The sequence below is a fragment of the Ambystoma mexicanum genome, chromosome 4q, assembly GCF_040938575.1.
Source record: "Ambystoma mexicanum isolate Mex_15411 chromosome 4q, UKY_AmexF1_1, whole genome shotgun sequence".
Classification (NCBI taxonomy): domain Eukaryota; kingdom Metazoa; phylum Chordata; class Amphibia; order Caudata; family Ambystomatidae; genus Ambystoma; species Ambystoma mexicanum.
In genome coordinates this window covers 611,319,544-611,338,076 of record NC_090928.1, presented here as the reverse complement: position 1 = coordinate 611,338,076, position 18,533 = coordinate 611,319,544, and the positions used below count along the sequence as shown (strand labels likewise).

Below are 18,533 nucleotides of genomic sequence, written 5' to 3'. Positions count from 1 at the left end.
ATGTTCATAGCAATTATAGCAGCCGGCGCTCTCGGTGCCAACAGGTAGGTGATTTCCGCGGTAAGGTATACTTGCTCGGAGCACTCCCAGCCCCCTTGGTGTGATTCCCGTGCCCTCCCCAGCGGCACCTCCTGCAGGGGAATGGAGTCTGACCTTGGCAGCTCATTGCCAAGGTCAGAGCCGCCTGCGCTGCCTCAGGTGTCAGCACAGGCTCAGTTAGCTGAGCGCCTCTCCACCTCATGTGATCCGATCCAATAATAGTCGCTGTGTTAGGCTTTAATGAGGCACCGCGTGGTGGCTCAGCGGCCCCCACCTGCTCTCTGCATCGTCATACCCCCGGAGCTAGATGCCCGAGCGTTGCCAGCATCCTCTTCCCTTGTTCAGACATATACGGTTTCAGGTCCTTACAATAAGCACTTATATCAGGACTTCCTTTGATCCGTGCCAGCCCGAGAAGAGCACATGACAGTGAACTGTGCTGAAGAAAAACAGACAAGCCAACAGAGAGAATGGAGTCACACAGTGCCGGTTTGTGTGTGGACGGGACTATGAAAAGTGAGAACAGGCGACGTCATTGCTTTAGAATATTAATGCTACCCGGTTCATAAGGCAATCATTATGTTCTTGAATCCGTAAGCAAGAGCTGTTACATGGCAGTGCTGTCCAGTTCTCCCAGTCGAACAGACAGAGGCATTTTGGGAACTGTAGTCTAGATTAACTTCAATAAATGTAAGCATTTTTTACGAATGATTTGCAAAAGGAAAAACAAGGTCTAGGCACTTGGTGTGATAGTAACATGTAATAATCTGGTCACTCCAGTAACTGTTGAAGACTCCTTAAAATTAAGAATATTAAATCAAGTTTCATGTTGAGCAGCCGGTACTGGGGTGACCAGATCCAGATCACCCAATCTCCTTTGCACACGCGCCATTTTCTCACCAAGTAAGCAGTGACGCTCGCCCGTTTTCATTTTACATGGCATGTCACACAATTACGCTTCCAACAAGCGTTGCACAGCCACATCTCCTCTGAACCAAACCCCTATTTGTCTTATATTTTCTTCCTGCACGTTTTGCTTGACCATGGCATTCGTGTTAGGCCACAATGTTCAATCTTCCTCAATCTTCCTCACTAACGTGAGAGGAGCTTGACGTGCAAATAAAAGATACATAGGTGAGTGTTAAACCTGTAACTTCTTTTAGCTGCTTTTCGAACAGCAAAGACAACACATCTATATATTTAACAAGAAAGTTCAAAGAGTTTTCAATTTTTATGTGTGAAGCTTTAATATAACTTCTCCTTCTTGAGGAGGTGCCTTGACCCCTCGTTAGAGAAATAAGTCTCACTTCAATTTAGGTTGATGCCAAACAGAGGCGATCAATTCATTGACCTGCAAGTCAAGGAAAATAGCCTCCTATCCATAACATAATGTTTATGAATGGAAGTCATGTGTACTGACATACTTCTGGTTAAACGTGCCATGGTGGAAGGTGGGGAGTCCGGGGACTCCTTTCACAGAAGTGTTTCCAGGCTCGGCTCCGAAGCCAAGGGGCGTTGGTCCTCCACCCCCAGGATGACTTCCATTCTCTCACAGTCCATTGTACAGTCAAATTCAAGCTAGTTTATTCCGATGGACTCAAGTCTGTGGCCTTGCTTCAGTGACTCCTGAGTGGACGGGACCTGTAGTCTGTAGTCTCTGTGCATGCACTCTTTACTGCGCAGCAGGACAAGCTTTCTCTCTAGCCAAAGTGGCAAAGACAAAACCTTCTGAAATTCCACTAGAAAAAGAAAACTAGGTGTACGAGGGGGCACGGTATCACAGGGGTGGAACAGCTTGTTTGCCACAGTTCATATGGGATAAACCCTTCTCTTTTCTGCAATGGAAACACCCACTCCCTCAACATTTCCCGCATTTATTAAATTATTTATACATTTATGTATTTATTAAAGAGGACACATTTTGACAATTCATCATCGTTTCATTTTTTTACATATGCAATATTTTCCTGGAAACCGGGCCAATGGGGATAGGTTTTTACTGCTACCTTAAACTACAATCTAATTCAACAAAGAAAGAAACATTTATTCAACTTGGATTGACATTAGCATCCCCAATTCAATGTGCATCTGCTCTGACTCTTGCTGTCAAATAATCAACGGATACAAATTCTCACAATACAACTTATGCATGGGTTTAGATAGGCCAATAAAAAAGACAGCCTCGCTTTCTGTACAGCAGAATTAGTGACAGCAAAAGATGATCCCTATCAAAAAGTACTACACACACAGTAGAGGTGAGGTAAGGTTGTTCAGAGATTTAAATACTAATTGAATACATGACATCATAGGGAGTACTCAAGGTGGCTGGACAGTGGGCTATTTCGAATGCTCGGTTCTCCTCAAATACAACTTGCAACATCTGGAAACTCACCTTTACATCTGCTATCTTTCTCACACTGGGTACTAGATTATCAAACTGTGTTGGCACTACTTTAGGCCATCTCTGGTGAAACCCCATATGTAAGCTAACCAACCTTCTCTCCTCTGTGGGCCATAAATCATAAAATTGCCTTGTTCATTTTGTGACAAAATTTCTTCAGCCCGCTGGAGTACCAGGATGAGTACAGGCTAGATAGGCAAATGCAGCCCTCACACTTTTACATAAAAAGAGCAATCCCAATAATAAAGGTGCAAAAGCGACAGCCCACAGATATATCTCCTTCACCTTTTGTGTTAACATGGGCAGAGGGTAGGCTATACTCTCAAGAAGGGTGTTAATGTGAAACAAAAGCAACCCAAAATGCAAAATACAGTGGTCCAAAATAAAGGAATGTCTAATCAAGGGTCTTTAAAAATATATATATACGTTAATTAAACACACTATATGCAAAAATAAACCCACCCCTGAGCAAAGAACACTGTGGGATAAATTTGGCCCAAGAAAAAGGAGACTGCATTAAGCCACTTTGAGCCTAAAAAATGCAGAGCTTTGAAAACACACACGGATGACTGTCAAACTGAAAATGCAGCATTTCAATCACAACTACCACATATCAGAATGCTGTTTCAAATAAGGACACATTTACTTACTGATTGGGCCTTGCATGTGATAAGCAAAGCAAAAAAAGCAAAAGGCTTACTTTACATGGAAAACATGGCACGTGCAGACACAGAACCTGTGAATATGGAATTGGGTGCATTTGCAGTATGAAATGAACATTGAGTCACAATGTCCCTTGCCAACATCATGTTAACACATCATGATGGAAAAATACCATTGGTGGCAAAACACAGTTACATTGAAACTAAACAGAAGACCTCATGTGCCCAAGGAAATGTAACCTTCTCAAATATCAGTTTTGATTTCAAGACACATGACTTTATGTTTCAATTTCCAGAGAAAGGGCCCAGACTATTCAGAGCACTGAAGTAGTGGCCAAGAAGGAATTCATGAGGGCTGCTCTCTGATATAAGCAACAGACATATTAGTCCTGAGAGAACAAAGACTGATGACGTTACACCAGGCAAAAGTTAACAAGTGAGCCACAAAGGCCTTGAGCACATGTTTCACAAGAACCAAAACCTAGAGCAAGAAAGGCAATGTGATGTGTAATCGTAATACTAATATGTATATCTGTTTAGAGATTGTCATAGGATTATATAGAGCTTTCCAATTTATTGATTTTCTCAGGAACTATCTGGGGCACAGGAACCTTTCAAATATCACTGTAAAGATTAGCACAAGACTTATCTGTGGAAGCAACTCCCATAAAAACCTTGGGAACTCAAGCTGTTTATAGCTTCCCCAAAAATGTCCTTAAGCCGAAACCCAGAGATGTGATAGCTTCTTAAATTAGATATCTTTGTAGAAATGTTCGGGTTGAAAACTGTTATAATTTATGAGTAAAGTGCAAAAAAAACACTGTTCGCACATGCAATCTCTTGCTGAAATGGGAGTCATTTTAATAATTCTGCCATTATTAGATGAATCTTAATATATATACCATTTAGCACTTAATTGTAAAATAAAACATTTTCTCATGTAGGACTTTTAGAGTGCAAAACTGACGTGTAAAATGAAAAATCCAGTGGGTAGATTCATCCCTCCCATGATTAAGTTTCATAACTCCAAAGAGGGCTGGGCCTTGGGGGAGGAGAGGAGAATACATTTCTAATCCAAATGGATGGCCAATCAGCTGGCACCTCCAAATTTCATCATTTGGTAGAGGGTGAAATCAATATAAGGCATTGCCCAATGCGAATGAGGGAGGGTTGCCTGAAAACATCCAGGAGAAGCAAGTGAAAAAAATTGCTGCAGGATTACCTTTGCCTGGGAGACAGCAATTTGGAAAGACTAAAAGCTGACTGGGCCCTCTGACCAAGGAGAACCCAAGAGAGGGGTGAATGCTGGAGGTTGATAACTAAACCTGGAGAGGTTGTTTGACCTGACGCATGCGGTCTTGGTGCCTTTCCTGAGAACCAAACTTACATATTTTAAATGTAAGTAGCTTGTCCAGCAGAATCACATGTGTGGGAGATCTGTTTGGGTTAATATCTTCAACCTTGATTGGTAGGTGGGGGGGGCAAACTAAGTAGACCCATAGAATTTTACAAAATACTATTTCAATTAATTCCCTTATGGACAAATGACACAGGTGAATTTGTTAAAGTCCCGGTGTGAATAAGAAATATAGTCATTTAAAGTGAGTGAGTACTCCTAATTTTCTTTCCAACCCCAAAACTCCCTAAAAGGAAGGGGAGTCCTTGTCTAAAAAACAAGATTTCTAACTGTCCCCATTCCTCAGACCTGGCCTTTAAGCAAAGTGTTGCTGAATGTAACTGACTGTGTTGGTTTTTGTTGCTGGGACAGAAAAGTGTCTTGCTAAAGGAAATAAAGTGTAGTCCCTAATTGAAAGGCTCACTCTCTTCAGAGGGCGAGTGACTCCTGATAGAAAGAGATTCTGCATTTCATAGTTGTGAAGGAAGAAGTATTCCATATATCAAAAAAGTGTGTAATCAAAGTCTGTGGTGCTTCCACATTGCTAACATTAACATGCACACAGGGAGATTATAAGTGAAGAGCAGAGCATGCGTGAAATTGTTTTTACATGTAGATTATGTGCATGTTATTCAAATCTAACTCATCATAATATTGTAAGGTTGAAGTGTACTGTATACCTGGCCTTAAGGAATTTCTGTCTGTGATAGAAGGTTTGAACTGCTTATTTGATGTGAGTCCTATTTACTTGATCCAAAAGTGAAAAGACACATGTGGTGTCATTTTAGATCTTTTCTTAATGTCTATTCCCAAAAAGTGAGTTCTTTGCATTGAAGTGTTGTTTTGTGCCACAGAGAACGTGGCGTGTGTAGTAGTTGTGTAAATATTAATTGGACCTATTATTTAATAAAATATATTCTTTCTGTGCACCGGCCTGGTTCTTGGCTTATCTGTGGCACTGCTGGAGGGATCTACGTGGCTCTATATGAGTCATAAACAGGGCTAAATGGAATCACATTAAAGGAATATCAATGTGGTAAATTTGATTGGGGAGGGAAGGAATTCCCTAAATAGATGGTGGCTGCATAAATGTGCCTAACAACACAGAATATGCAAGAGATAGAAAGATGGAGCACTAAGAGTAACAAAACAAGGGGGAGGCAACCAATAACCACACTATCTGTAAAAGAATATGTTATTTTGTGAGTAGAGGGATTACAGATGATTTAAGTAGTCTCTAGGGACCTAAGATGGATCCGGGAGAAAATTATCAGTCAATAACACCTTCTCCCAGGCTTCTTTGTGTTGTGCAAGTGATCCAAATCAGGTTAGGAGGCAGTGAGTCACAGTGATCCAGACAGGGAACAGGTATCAGGTTGGCTTTGAAGTGAGGCATACAGTGGTTCAAATTCTTCTGAGGCGATGACATACTCACCTGACACAGTGCAGCAGCAAACTGGTTTGAGGATGCTGCAACATCGATCCAAAGCGTTTGAAGAAGTTCCAAATACTGCAACACAGGTTCCATTGGTTTGAATTCATTTGAAGGTGGCCAGAATGCAGGAGACCAGCTGCTTGGATTCTTTAGTGGCTTTTGGTCCCAATACAGGGGCTCTGAGACAAGATAGGTCCTTGTTCTCGTTTTCCCAAACACTGGGGAGGCTGTCAAACACCTGCAGTGGTCCTTCACCTCCAATGAGGTCCTGGGCACAGGTGTACCTGGCAATGAGACAGGTCTTGAACCAACCGTAGGTCACCCCCTGTGGACCATGGGTATGGTTAGGGAGCAAAGCGTACCTCACCCTTGGATCACCTACCTTCACCTCATAACCAGAGGACATTGGAAAGACTGATATCCCAGCATGCTCCAATACATTGTTCTTGAAGGGTTTAAATCCAGAGAGAATCAAAGAAGGAGTGGAGACCCCTTCCTTTAAAGGCAAATGTCCAAAGGTGGACAAAAATAAGGCCGCATATATGAGTCCAATCCCTGTCCTTGAGACAAATGGTGTTTGCCTTTTGACATCATACCCAAAGCCTTTTGTGAATGATGCACACTTCCTGTCCACTCCACTTGGAGTAGACAGGATGGAGAGAGAGATGAAGAGAGAAACGAGATGGTGGAATCTTTCCCCAAATGCATGGAGCTGCTTCTGCATAAACTAACCCCACTGTTCCCCTATCAATAGCATCAAAGGCCCTTTTGGTATGCAACACCCTGTGGGTCTAGTCCATTTGGTATGGGTGTGCCCTTTCCCTGTTTCCCAGGCCAGCTCCTGCTGGGAGCCCGACTCCATGGGGAAGAGGTGTTAGCCAACCTCACAAAGGATGAAAGAAGAGACATACCCATTCAGTCTCTTGCCATGTCACTTGAAAGGGACGGGCTGTCTGACCAGAATACTCATAACCCTCCCACAGGTGATCTGGGCTTATAGTGAAGACACATGCATGCATGATATCAAATTGATGTGTTTATAATAAGTATGAGAGATGCTAGCCATGTGCCCTAAACTCATATGTGTCTTATATTTAAAGTCTACAATTACCATCAGGATAGTAACTCACATAGTTATGAGGTTTGGCAACAGGGGTGTATGCTTAAGTGCAGCACATGTGCTGAAGTGACTTGGCTGTGACCTGCACCTGTCAGCTGTCAAAGGGGCTCCTGTCACTCCTGCACCTGCTCTGTGGCCCTGGTAAGAGGTGTACACTATGCTTTTCGCATGCAGAGTATAAAAGGCGAGATCTGTTTAGCAGATCACCCTTTCTAAAATGCAATTTATTAATTAATAAACATAAAACACCCAGGGCTTCTACACCCTTGTCAGCTGAAAATTGCTCATAATCACCCAAGCCAAAAACATTGAGAACCACCCTTCTAAGGGTCAGACATATCCTCAAGAAAGATAATATCCAGTTGCCATCTGCACTAGCATGTAGAAATCCAGAGTTAGGCAGCAAGTCAATTTTGAATCTCTGTAGAGATGTGGTCCAATGCACAAGTTCTGGATTACTCCCAACCATGCCTCCGTTTTTCTCTGATCCCATCAGCTGCCCATGAAAGTAGGCGATGGGCTGATCAGCAACTTCTGAGGTCAGCTGCACAGAGTCTACTTCAATTCCAGTTTAACAGGCACCTGTCTACCTTTTATTTCCCTGCCCATGATGTATATGTTCTGGAACTGATACCCTGTTTAACCAGTGCAGGAAAGGTGTTTGGCAGACAGAGGCCCAATGATGTTTCTATGGTGTCTGCACAGCCACACAAAAGACATGGGGGTCCTGTGTCAGCTTTGAAATCTTGATTCGATCCCACCTGAAAGAATGTGCCTTTACGCTCACAAGACCACCCAACCACAGGAAGAAGATTTAAGGGGGTCGGGTGTGCTTTGTCTGCCTGTATGTGCCTAGGAAAGACTGGACAGAGTGCAATGTTTCCATTTTTAAATCTACACAAGGATTGTAAACATTGTCTGACAAGCTGTTGGATGTTACAGTCACATCTAAGTGACCAGCAAGTGTGTCAGGAGCCAGGTCCGGTAATAAACACCTTGGTCTTGGGTGAACAACAATCTCCTGGCTGTGCCCTGTATCAGAATTTTCAGGCTCCTTGCCTTTCGACTGGTCAGGGCTTTCACCGTGCACCTATTCCTGGTATTGGAATATTCCAGGGCCTTCACTCTGTGCCTGTTACACTTTATGGTTCGGTGCAGGACCTCTGCCTTGCTCCTCTGTCCAACTGGACAGACTCACAAGAGTGGGACAGTCCCTCTTCCTTGCAAAATTCAACCTGACCCTGGCCTCCAGACGAAGACAAACTTTGCAGTTTTGGCAAGCCCTTTAGGTATGAAACTTCCATGCCTGCCTTTTCTATGCCAGAAGACAACCCTGAAATCACTTTATCTAGTGCTAACTCCATCCTCAATGGCCGCTGAACCCTCTCTCACAAGAGTAGGCACCTCAGGGGATGCCAGTACTTGGCTCAGAAGTACTGGTGAGACCATTCTTTCTCACTCTCCAGCTGAGGAAACCTCCGGGCCTCAGCCATCAATCGTTTCTCATGTGCTGCTTTCAGAGCTCGCCCTCTAGTTACTGCCTCGACTATATCTGTGTGAGGGAACTCATTACCCAACAAACACCCTATTGCAATAGAGTCTTTGACTGCAACATGGTGCAGGGAGGTGTTAGTCCTCCAACTAATCTCTGCAATTTCCAACAAACCCCATTAGCTGCTAGTTTGGTTCTGTGATGTACTGTCCTTCCTTCACCCATTATCGCATGAGAGCTGTGATATTTGTCGCAGTATCATGCAAAGAGGAAGACTTTTCCCCATTAATGGACAAACGGTCCAGAAATATCTGAATATTGGCAGGAACTGATGCCCCCTCAAAGGTGATGGAATTCCGAGAATCATTTTCTTAATTAATAGAAATAAAAACGATCATAGCTTCTACAACTTTGCCAGATGGAAATTCTTCTCACATATCTGCAAGACAAAATGAATGTTGACTTAAGGAACATATACCACTTCTACACATATATCCTCTCTCTGGAACAATAGCTTACTATTCCATATAACTCCAATCACATTCCCACCCCCACACACACTATTACCTACCAGTACCACCCAACCTCTTAGTAGCTTATTAAGACATTGCAGTTGGGAAGGTTGCAAAGGCCATACATTCTATCTGGAACCAATATCTAACCATAGATCAGAGGTTTTCTCTAAGGCAGATGTCAGATAGTGAGCAGGGCTTGCAGGAGGCCACACTTCCCTCACATCCTAGTGCATTAGCCAGTCCCATTTGAAGCCACCCCAAGGGCCAGGAAAGATATTGTTAGTCTGTGCCTATTCTCTGTTTATTGGACGCTTTACTTTGAAGGTGCACACTCTGTCCTCGTATCCCCATCCACAGTATTTCCACAGGTCTATCCACGTCCACAGCCCCTTGGAATTCCAGAGTCATTTGCCGATGATTCATGGCCAGCTGCTGCGCAGAACAAATCTGCCGATGCTTAATAGTTCAGTATTCTGGCAGTTATGTACTTTTGAACTTGCAATGTCCCATTTAAACATCTTTCCTGATGATAGGAATCATTAAATCAGTTGGGCTAGTACATGCCAAGTGATTTGCAGAGAGTTCCAATTACATGCAGTTCTCCGATATTGGTTTCCATATTGGTCAGCTGTGTTCTACTGATAAGCCTTGCTGCACCTTCTAATGAACCCAAACTGTCATTTAATCATTTGCCCTGATACATTTCTCAAGCTGCAAGGGCTTTATTGGAACCATCCTAAACCCGGTCAACAACTTCCCTCTGTCACCTCCTTGTAGATATCTGCTCAAACTGTTGTTGCAAACTTATGGAAGCTCCCCATGAGTATTTGGGAAACTGTGTTGTAACCCGAAAAGCAGACAGAGGAATTGAAAAAAACATTGTGCCCAAGAAAGCGTTAAGAATAACATATTGAAACACGGACCTATCTATCTTACAGTATCATACCATAAAGACTGGTATGATACTGTAAGATACAGTATCATACCAGTCAATCCTAGCGTGGTTTAATAATTAAGTTACTTCAAAGGCCTGTGAGACAATGACTTGAGATGGACAGTCCTATAAATAATCAGACTACCCAGGAGGGGTGGTGACTTTTCAGTATTGCTGTTCAAGAAAGGACAGCAATGGTTTTTCACGCTAAAAAACGCATCTTCATGAGCTGAATGAGGTGGTTCAGTGGCATGAACTGGCATTAGTATCAAGCTAAGATTGACAAAATGGTTTCGCTAGGTACCTGGATGGGAACACCTCTGCACCGGTAGTAACATCCTGGTGGCTTGAGACTGTGGATATATTCTGGAATGGGCACTTTTTGAGTACTTTTTGCCTTTGGATTTTGTACAAGCAAATGTTCTTCCGAGCATATTGTGTTGCTAAATATTCTTAATTAGTGTTATTTATATGTTTAATTTACATCCTGTGACAGTTATCAGTTGTCATGTAATATCAGCACTGAGTAATGCATTGGCTAATAAAGTAGTATAGTTGCTAGCCGGTGTATGTGGTAAATGGCATTGCAACAAGGGGTGTTGTGCCCCACTATGGTCACTCCTCCCATCCTTTTCACTGCTACTGTTGCCATCGTGTCCATGGGTTCTGGTGAGTGGTCATGTGGCTGTGTTAGCTGTTGTGCTGCTTGTAAATATTGGGGCAATGGTGCTGTCATTTGTGGCGCTGTTGTTTGGGGTGCTGTCCTTTGTGGTGTTATTGGTGCCGCCTGAGGTTGTGTCTGTACTGAAGGTGTGTTTTGCTGTTGTATATTCTGGTGCTGCCCTGTTTGGTGCATGTCTTGGGAGTAATAACCGTCCTGTCCTCCTTGGTAGCCCTGCTGCCCTTGTTCACCCCATCCTTGTTGTATCCCCCTGTTTTTGCATGCATGAGAAATATGTCCTAGTTGCCCGCAGGTCCAGCTCTGGGGTGGCTCCCTTGCTTGCCATGGGAATTCTCGCCCTCCCTCACCTGGTCCCTGTGATATGTGCTGTGTGTATCCCCATAACCCTTGCATGGGATTGGTATGATTGTGGTCTGAAACCCTGTCCCCGTTGGAAACCTCCCCTCCCTCAGTAATTCTGTTTGTATCCGCACCTTCCCATATACCCTCCTCCCATGGGTGGTGCGTATTATTGCATGGCGCTGTATTGCTGCTGTGGTTGGTACTCAGGCTGCAGCTGGGAAGTCACTGTCTGTGTTTGTGGACCGGGTCTTTTTATTACCACTCCTTCTAGTCCGTATTTTGACAATTTCTTTTCAACTAACTTGCTTCATCTGCCTTTCTCTCTTCTGCCTTCTGTTTGACCTTCTCTTGCCATAGCCTGCAATGGTGTACTATGGTGAGTAGAATTTCCGGCCAGGCCTTTGCTTCCATCGCTTCCCATTTTTTTAAATGTTTCTGTACTGGCTCTGGTAATCCTTGCATCCAGATATGATAAAAGATGGCTATCGTTTTGTCCCACGGCTTTTGAGTTTCGAGGCACTAAAGCTCTTGAATATCTTGGATGTAATTAATAGGATCCTCGTCGTCATGCATCTTGCGTGACGTAACTGCTCTTATGTCTGACGTGTTGGGTATTGTGTCCGCAGTGCCTGCCATATAGCTGCCCTGCAATTTTCAAATGGTGTCCCGTTGTGTGCTGTGTTTTGGGTAGTCACCCCCAGGAATCCTGTCCTCTTTCAGATGTTGTCAGCAGCATCACCCAGTATTGAGACCAGCAAGCCCTTGATTTCACACACTGCCAACCTGTGTACCGCCGTTGGTTTCTCCATTTCATAAATCAATTTCCAAGCTCCTCAACCTAATTAGGGAAATCTGTACTTAATATTCTCCTTATCTGTGTGCTTCCAGGGCACGTTCTGTGGACTTGTCCCTCCCCTTTTAAATAGCGGCATCTGTGAGTACGCAGCCCGTTCCTCAGGTGTCCACCTTTACTCCCTGATCTGGATGGGTCCTCTATCGTCCTCAAGTTCTGCACCTAAGTCTACTGGCTCTACTGTGTGCATCTGCTGTGGTGTGTTCTGTGTCCCCAACAGTCACCCCCTGGAACAGGAATGTCCTCTCGATTGTGCAATCGTTGCCCCATCCCTCCTGCACCTTTAGAGGTCCCTAAGTCTGTTGTTGTATGGTGTCTGTCGTGCTACCCCTTCCGCTAAATCTTGGGTTGGTTTGTCTGTGTCGGGCCCTCCACCCGTCTGTTCCTGTGACCTGCATTCCCACAAGGTCCTGAAGGCTCACTCCCCGACTTATACGTGCAAATACAAATTAATATGACACACCCCAATGGGGAATGATACTAAGAGAACAGGCTGCGAGAGTTAAATTTTGTTTATGTAAAATTGGCATCCAGAGAACTCTGCTGCTCGAGAGCACTCTGGCAAACATTACATTTACAATTGATTATAAGGGCAAAAAGCGTCATCAGTGATGTCAGATACGAATGTTACAAAAGTTCATTATGATTGGACACAAGACTACAATGTATAGGTGCCTGTAGGTGCTGCTCCTCCAGGGTTGGCTGCTTGGTTGGCGGGAGGGTGAGCATCACAAGGTCCATCTGTCTGTGTCCAGGCGGGGTGAGGGTCAGGTCGCAGTGAGGTAAGGTGAGCCCTAACTAAGCTAACATGAGATACTACCATTAGACATGCACTAAATAATGGTCACTACAACTCCTTTGAGTATATTATCATAAACCTAAAAATCGCATACATAAAATTACAGCATCACTCATTGGGTCTTATATGAAGTACTGGGCTTAAGGTCTTGGTCAGTGAGATAACATTGATTGTGGGGTGGGTCCAGGAGCTTCAAAAGAGGCTATAAGATATACCTGACATTTGTTAGTTTTAGGGTGCATTATACTGTGACAGAGGTCTGATATTAGTTGGGGGCACACTGGGGTGGGCTTTACAGCAGGGTCACAAGTCTGTTACATCAAGAGAATACCTTACGAAGGCACAGGCAGGTTTGTGGAGATGGATGGGCTAAAAGTCATGTTTCAGGCCGGTAGACACACAGGAAGAGTGAAATGTTACAATGGTGTATTTGTTTCAATTATCTCCGGCTCATCCGTGAGAAATGGAGCTGCAAAGCTTTCAGAAAGAGTGAGAAAAGGTGGGGGCCATGAGCGTGGTGTGCGCAGTGCTGCAGAGGGGAGAGAAGCCTTTTCGTATTATCGCAGTGAGGCGTAGTCCAAAGATGGAGTCGAGGGTACAGAAAATGGAAGCCAAGTGTCCCGCACAACAACCTTGCATCTGCCACTGTTAGCGTGCATGTGAGCAATGGAGGCGTCCCCCATTATTGTATGAACAAGTGGCTTATATCGTGCTGAATGTATGAGGGGAGCCTAAACGACCCCTCACTCCAACACAGTCCCCTCAGCAGTCCTTGTTAGGTAGAGTTTCCCGGGGTCCTCCCTCTCCTCATCACTATCATCGTCGCCATGGTCAGACTCTTCATCCATGTGGCTACAGAACCCATTTAAAAAGTTTAATTTTCGGGTGATTAGGTGGGGGCCATGTGGTGCATTGAGATCAATGTCTGTTAATGTGCATGTGTTCTCCTCCCCCTTTGCCCCCAGCCCCGTGTCCTGCTGGCTCTCCTTTTGGTACACCTGCTCTTTCCCTTTCTCTTTGTTTCTCCTCATCTCATCTTTTCCTCTTCAATTCTACCTTAACTGCATCACTTACCCGTTCCGATGCCCTCACGTCTTCACCCTCCCAATATCCTTCCCTTGTCCACCTTCCCAACCTCAACTGCTTCAGCCATTTCTCCTCGTAATTACGTGATGCCTGCAATAATATTTACTTCCTCCATAATGCCATTTTCCTCTCCTTTTCCTCTTCTCCTAGTCTCTCTATTTCCTCCCACTTCTTCTCCATCTCTTCCCTTTTTCTTTCTTCTTTCGTCTCACTCTCCACTTTATCTCTTCGTTCCTTTTCTACCCTAGCCAAATGCTCTCACCGTTCCCGCTCTCACAACTCCAGTTCCTTTCCTAATTCCTTCTTCCGTTCCATATCCTCCTTTCCTAACCTTGCTTCCTCGTCCTCTTGACGTTGCTCCTCCTCCTCTACCTGCGCTGTCCTTCAACAACACCCTTGTCCCAGCTCCAGGCCTTCTATTGCCCTTGTTGCACCTTCTGTTTCCCCTGTTGTGACCCCTTTTAACTTCAGTAGTATCTGTGCAGCTCCCTGCAAATTCTGTTTTCCCACGGTGCAGCCCCATCTCATCGGGATCAGAGCTGCTGGCCGCCTGCCCTATGCCCCACTGTTGTTCGCTGTTGATGTATGGGCGTGCCTCATACATGGGGTTGAGTATCCCTCTGCTGCTTTTAGTTCGCGTATTGGGTATATGCCCTGCTCCTCCTCTGCCTCATTGGATATTACGCTAGACGGTCCTGGGGGTGGAGGGGAAGGATCTGATTCCCTCCTCCTTCACCTCCTGCTGGCTCATCATCCATGGCCTGTCCTCCTGGAACATACACCACAGTTCAAATATCTCCATTCGGTTAATTAATTTCTTTCCCTTGTAAGTGCTCTGTAAGTGGATCAATAGTGATTGCAACACGTCCATGCAGAAACTGCAGTCAGGCAGCCATGGCATTGCTATTTTCCCTGCCGTATCTTTGGACCATTGTATACTGTATTTCACTATTTTATCTTTATACAGGGGCAGGGTTTTGCAAAGATGTTGCATGGGTGGTACTGCCTTGCTATAAATTTTTACTGCCCCACCGTATGAATACATAACACCTCCGCCTTTTACCTGACCTCTAATTGAGGTTTTGGATACTCCGCTATCGAGGGAGAAAATGTTATAATACAATATTTGATAACTTTACTAATTACTAGCCTCCGCGGCTCTGCACCTTGGCCGGTGAACTCTGTGTACAGCCCCGCCTTCACCAGCGCTGCTGTTGTCCGGCACACCACCTCAATCATGCGCATGAGCCTTCCACACACTGCCACTGGTTCACCTTTCTACCAAGCCCAATGCCGCAATACTAGCCTCTCACTGTCACAACACACCGTCCTATGCACCAACCTATGGGTGATGTCACCAAGCTAAAGTTTGAACAGATGAATAGACAATTTGTGTGCGCACAGAATAATGACCCATTGCTTCAACCCCGCCCCGAGAAATCACAAACTCAAGAACCCGAGGGTGGAGTAAACTCCTTATTTCACGTCATTAACTGCACCAACCGCATCGCCTGATGTGTGAAACCCCTCTCTCCAGGAGACTTAACCAGCTAATACACCTTCCGCAATATAGGATAGTTCCAGCTAACCCTTACAGGGATCTGTCATCTATGCCCCGAACTAGAACGTCCAATTCATAGGAATACAATCCATCTATATATATTCACAGTCCAAGCCTATCGAACCTACAGTCCCTGCTTAACACCGGAACCTGTTGCCTCGCAACCTGAACATTTCCGAAACACAGAAAAGGGACTTCTACCCCTGCTCAGGTCCTGACCACCATGCACGTGTACCACAATTTCACTACTAATATTGATCACAGTTTACGCCTCTCTCCTCCCGCAAACATGGAACCCACCCAGGCAGTACGTTGCCAGTTATGTGGACCACAACTTACATTCTGTTCTGCGCCTGACGGCGCAGGTCGGCTGCTGGCTCCCCGTTATCCGCTCATCTCAGCCCTCTGGACTGCGTGGACACCTCGCCGACCGCGGGCGGGATAGATTCTCAAGACGGCTCCCGACGGCCTATATCCGGTTGCGCTGTCCGGTTGTCTCGCAATTCCCGAGAGGGTCCTGCAGCCTTCCAGGTCTGATGGTTAAGGAGGCAGCTTCTGGCCGGGCTAACGTCACAAACATTCTCAGCAGTACCTCCAACTTGTTAAGGTGGTCCCCCAGGCAGGCAGAGCCATGCTAGGAGTCTGCGGACACAAAACTCACAGAAGGCCTAACTTCTTCCTTTGCCCAAAATAATGCAAAGTCCACACAAGTAGCAAGGTGTAACTGGGGTTTATTACAGCCAATAAACCACAGGGATCACTTGCGCGGAGGGAAGTCCAGACAGGCCCTTTTTGGTGATGTGTGATGTCATAATGTGTGTCACTCTCTAGGCCTATCGCTACTCTGGATAAGCTACTGAGTGGTAGTCCCCAGATAGGAGCCCCTATACAAGTAACATCATTGGACAAGACTGCATCAGATGTCAGGCTCTGACCATCCCCAAAAACTGATACTAACTATTTGTTATAGTATGTAGACCTTGTGATTGGTCAGTGACCCCAACTACCCACCCCTACGGTCATCATTTCTTATTGGTTGATCTGCAGGCCCCCGAAGCCTGGGACAACCTCAGTTCCCAGCCCGCTAGACACCTGGTCACGGTGCATGTGCAACTATGTGTTGGTGATGTGCAACAATTTGTCTGTGGTATAACTGTGTAAAGCTCGATAATGCCAGGAGCGTGTTCCTTTCCCAGCGTACAACTGTAGCTAGAGTGTAACTATTTTGTTGCAACCACTGTCTGGTCCATGGGACGGTTTGCTCTTCCCAGTTACCAAGTCTTGGCTCCTCTTCAGCTCCGCCGGATCACATGCTTGGAGACCACGTTTGTGAGCCCAGGGGCTCAGAAGTGTTCTACATTTGTCAGAGTGCTTGCCTCTCTGGCAGCTGGTGTTACTTTGGTTCAGTGTGTGGAATGTTATTTGCAACATTGTGACCTTGGCAGAGGCTTCGTTCCCGCCACAGTGGTTTTGCTTGCGCAGCACTCTGCGAGGCTGGGGCCTTCTCTGAGAAGATTATGGCCTACTAGATTTCCTAAGCCATGGTCTGGCTCCTAATGTGTGTCTTCCATAGTGTTTATACGTTAGTGCGTTTATGACATGTCAGGTCCCTCGAGTGCTCCTGTCCTTCCACAGGGTTACTTGCATATAAGCATCTGCAAGCAGTTACACAAGCTCTTCTTGCTTCTTGCGTTCCTGCATTGCTGTGATAAGCCTAATGGCAAAATAATAAACTTGCAGACAGTATGTGTATGTCACTGTCCTCTAACTCATAGAGCTGTACATGCATGTTATGATATGATATGATAGGTTATTTATAACGCACTTAATACCCATAGGTTTCTAAGCGTGGACCCGAGGATCGAACCTGTGGTGCTCCGTGTCGTCTTGCTTCCAAGGTGAGCATGTTGCCCCTGAGCTATCCTCCCCCGAGACTTCTTCCTTTAGTTGGGCATGTGAGTGTCCCGAATGTGCGGATGGCAATTGTGCTTCATGTCTAACATAGCTATGACATAGCTATGTCGTTGTGATGTCTCTAACGACTTGAGGCATGGCTTCTCAGTGCTTTAGTCGAGTGTGTCCATATAACTGTTTCCAGCTCTGTCTTGTGTGTCTTTGTCCACTCTGGGTAGAGTTCGCACCGCAGCAGGGTTGTAGGGTCTGCTGAGAGGGTATTATTCATGGTAGTTATCCATCATAGGAGCAGTGGGGATTGACGTAAGCTCTTGTGATCGGTGGCCATGTGGTCTCTGGTGCTTCTTCCAGTTGGGGGGTCTTTCGGGACGGAAGGCATATTCTGAATTTCCCTCTTTACTCCTTAATTCTAAAGTCATCATCTTTGATTACCCATGCCCTACACGCATGACGCAAACTCCCCACTTACAGGCATATTCTTCTGAAGTACTTTTCATAAAGCAACTCCGACCCATCTCCTGAGTTAGGTGGGGGTGCAGTCAAGGTACCCGGGGGGGGGGGGGCAGAATCCTGCTCTATTTTTACCATCCTTGTCTTTACGACCCCATCCCATCTGTCAGTCAGAGTGTACTTGTGTTTTGTGAGAGAAGGAACCCTTCCCATTATTATTGACACCATCATCGTTGCACTCTTCGGCAGGGTCTTCCTACAACATCTCAGGATCATCTGACGGGAACAAAACAGCACAAGCAAAAAAACATGATGGGAACCAATAAAGTTATGGCTATTTCCAACTGCGAAGAAGCTGAGAGCATTGAATCGAACCAGTCATCCTCATTTACTCCTGCTTCTTTTTCCATGGAAATCCTCAAATGGCCTGAACGGCCCCTCTTGCATGGGTCAGAGACCCATTATCAGCATCATTTGAGGGGTGTCCGATTGCCTGTAGCTCAGTTTTGATAGAAATAAAAGTAATACTTATCTGGCTTCTGTACCATTGGTAGGGTCTCACTTAACTCGATTCATGCAACTTTTGGCACATAAATTCCCAATGTCCTGCCACAGTTCTGATTGACACGTTTCACTACATCTTCTGAAAACCCCAGAAGGCCCCGTGCCGCATATCTCACTATTCCTCATTTATCGTTGGAAAACAGTGCTCCTTCTATTTTCAGCAATGGTCTTATCTTACAATGTGCTTGTTCTTTCTTCTTGGCACATTCTTCATCATCTCTGTCCATTAGTACTCTAGGACTATGTGTCCTTGGAAAGTACCAATTTCGATTGGGTAATAATAGTAAT

The 18,533-nt window shown here is 45.1% G+C and overlaps 1 long non-coding RNA gene across 1 annotated transcript in view; it reads left to right on the top strand.

Moving 5' to 3' along the window:
• The window catches only part of LOC138467093 (uncharacterized), a 97,868-nt gene extending 79,725 nt beyond the window's left edge, over positions 1–18,143 (top strand). The window contains exons 2-3 of the long non-coding RNA XR_011268028.1: positions 17,156–17,215; positions 17,931–18,143. This is a non-coding gene — a long non-coding RNA (uncharacterized lncRNA). The remainder of the gene's footprint in view (positions 1–17,155; positions 17,216–17,930) is intronic.
• The last annotated feature ends 390 nt before the right edge of the window (positions 18,144–18,533 follow it).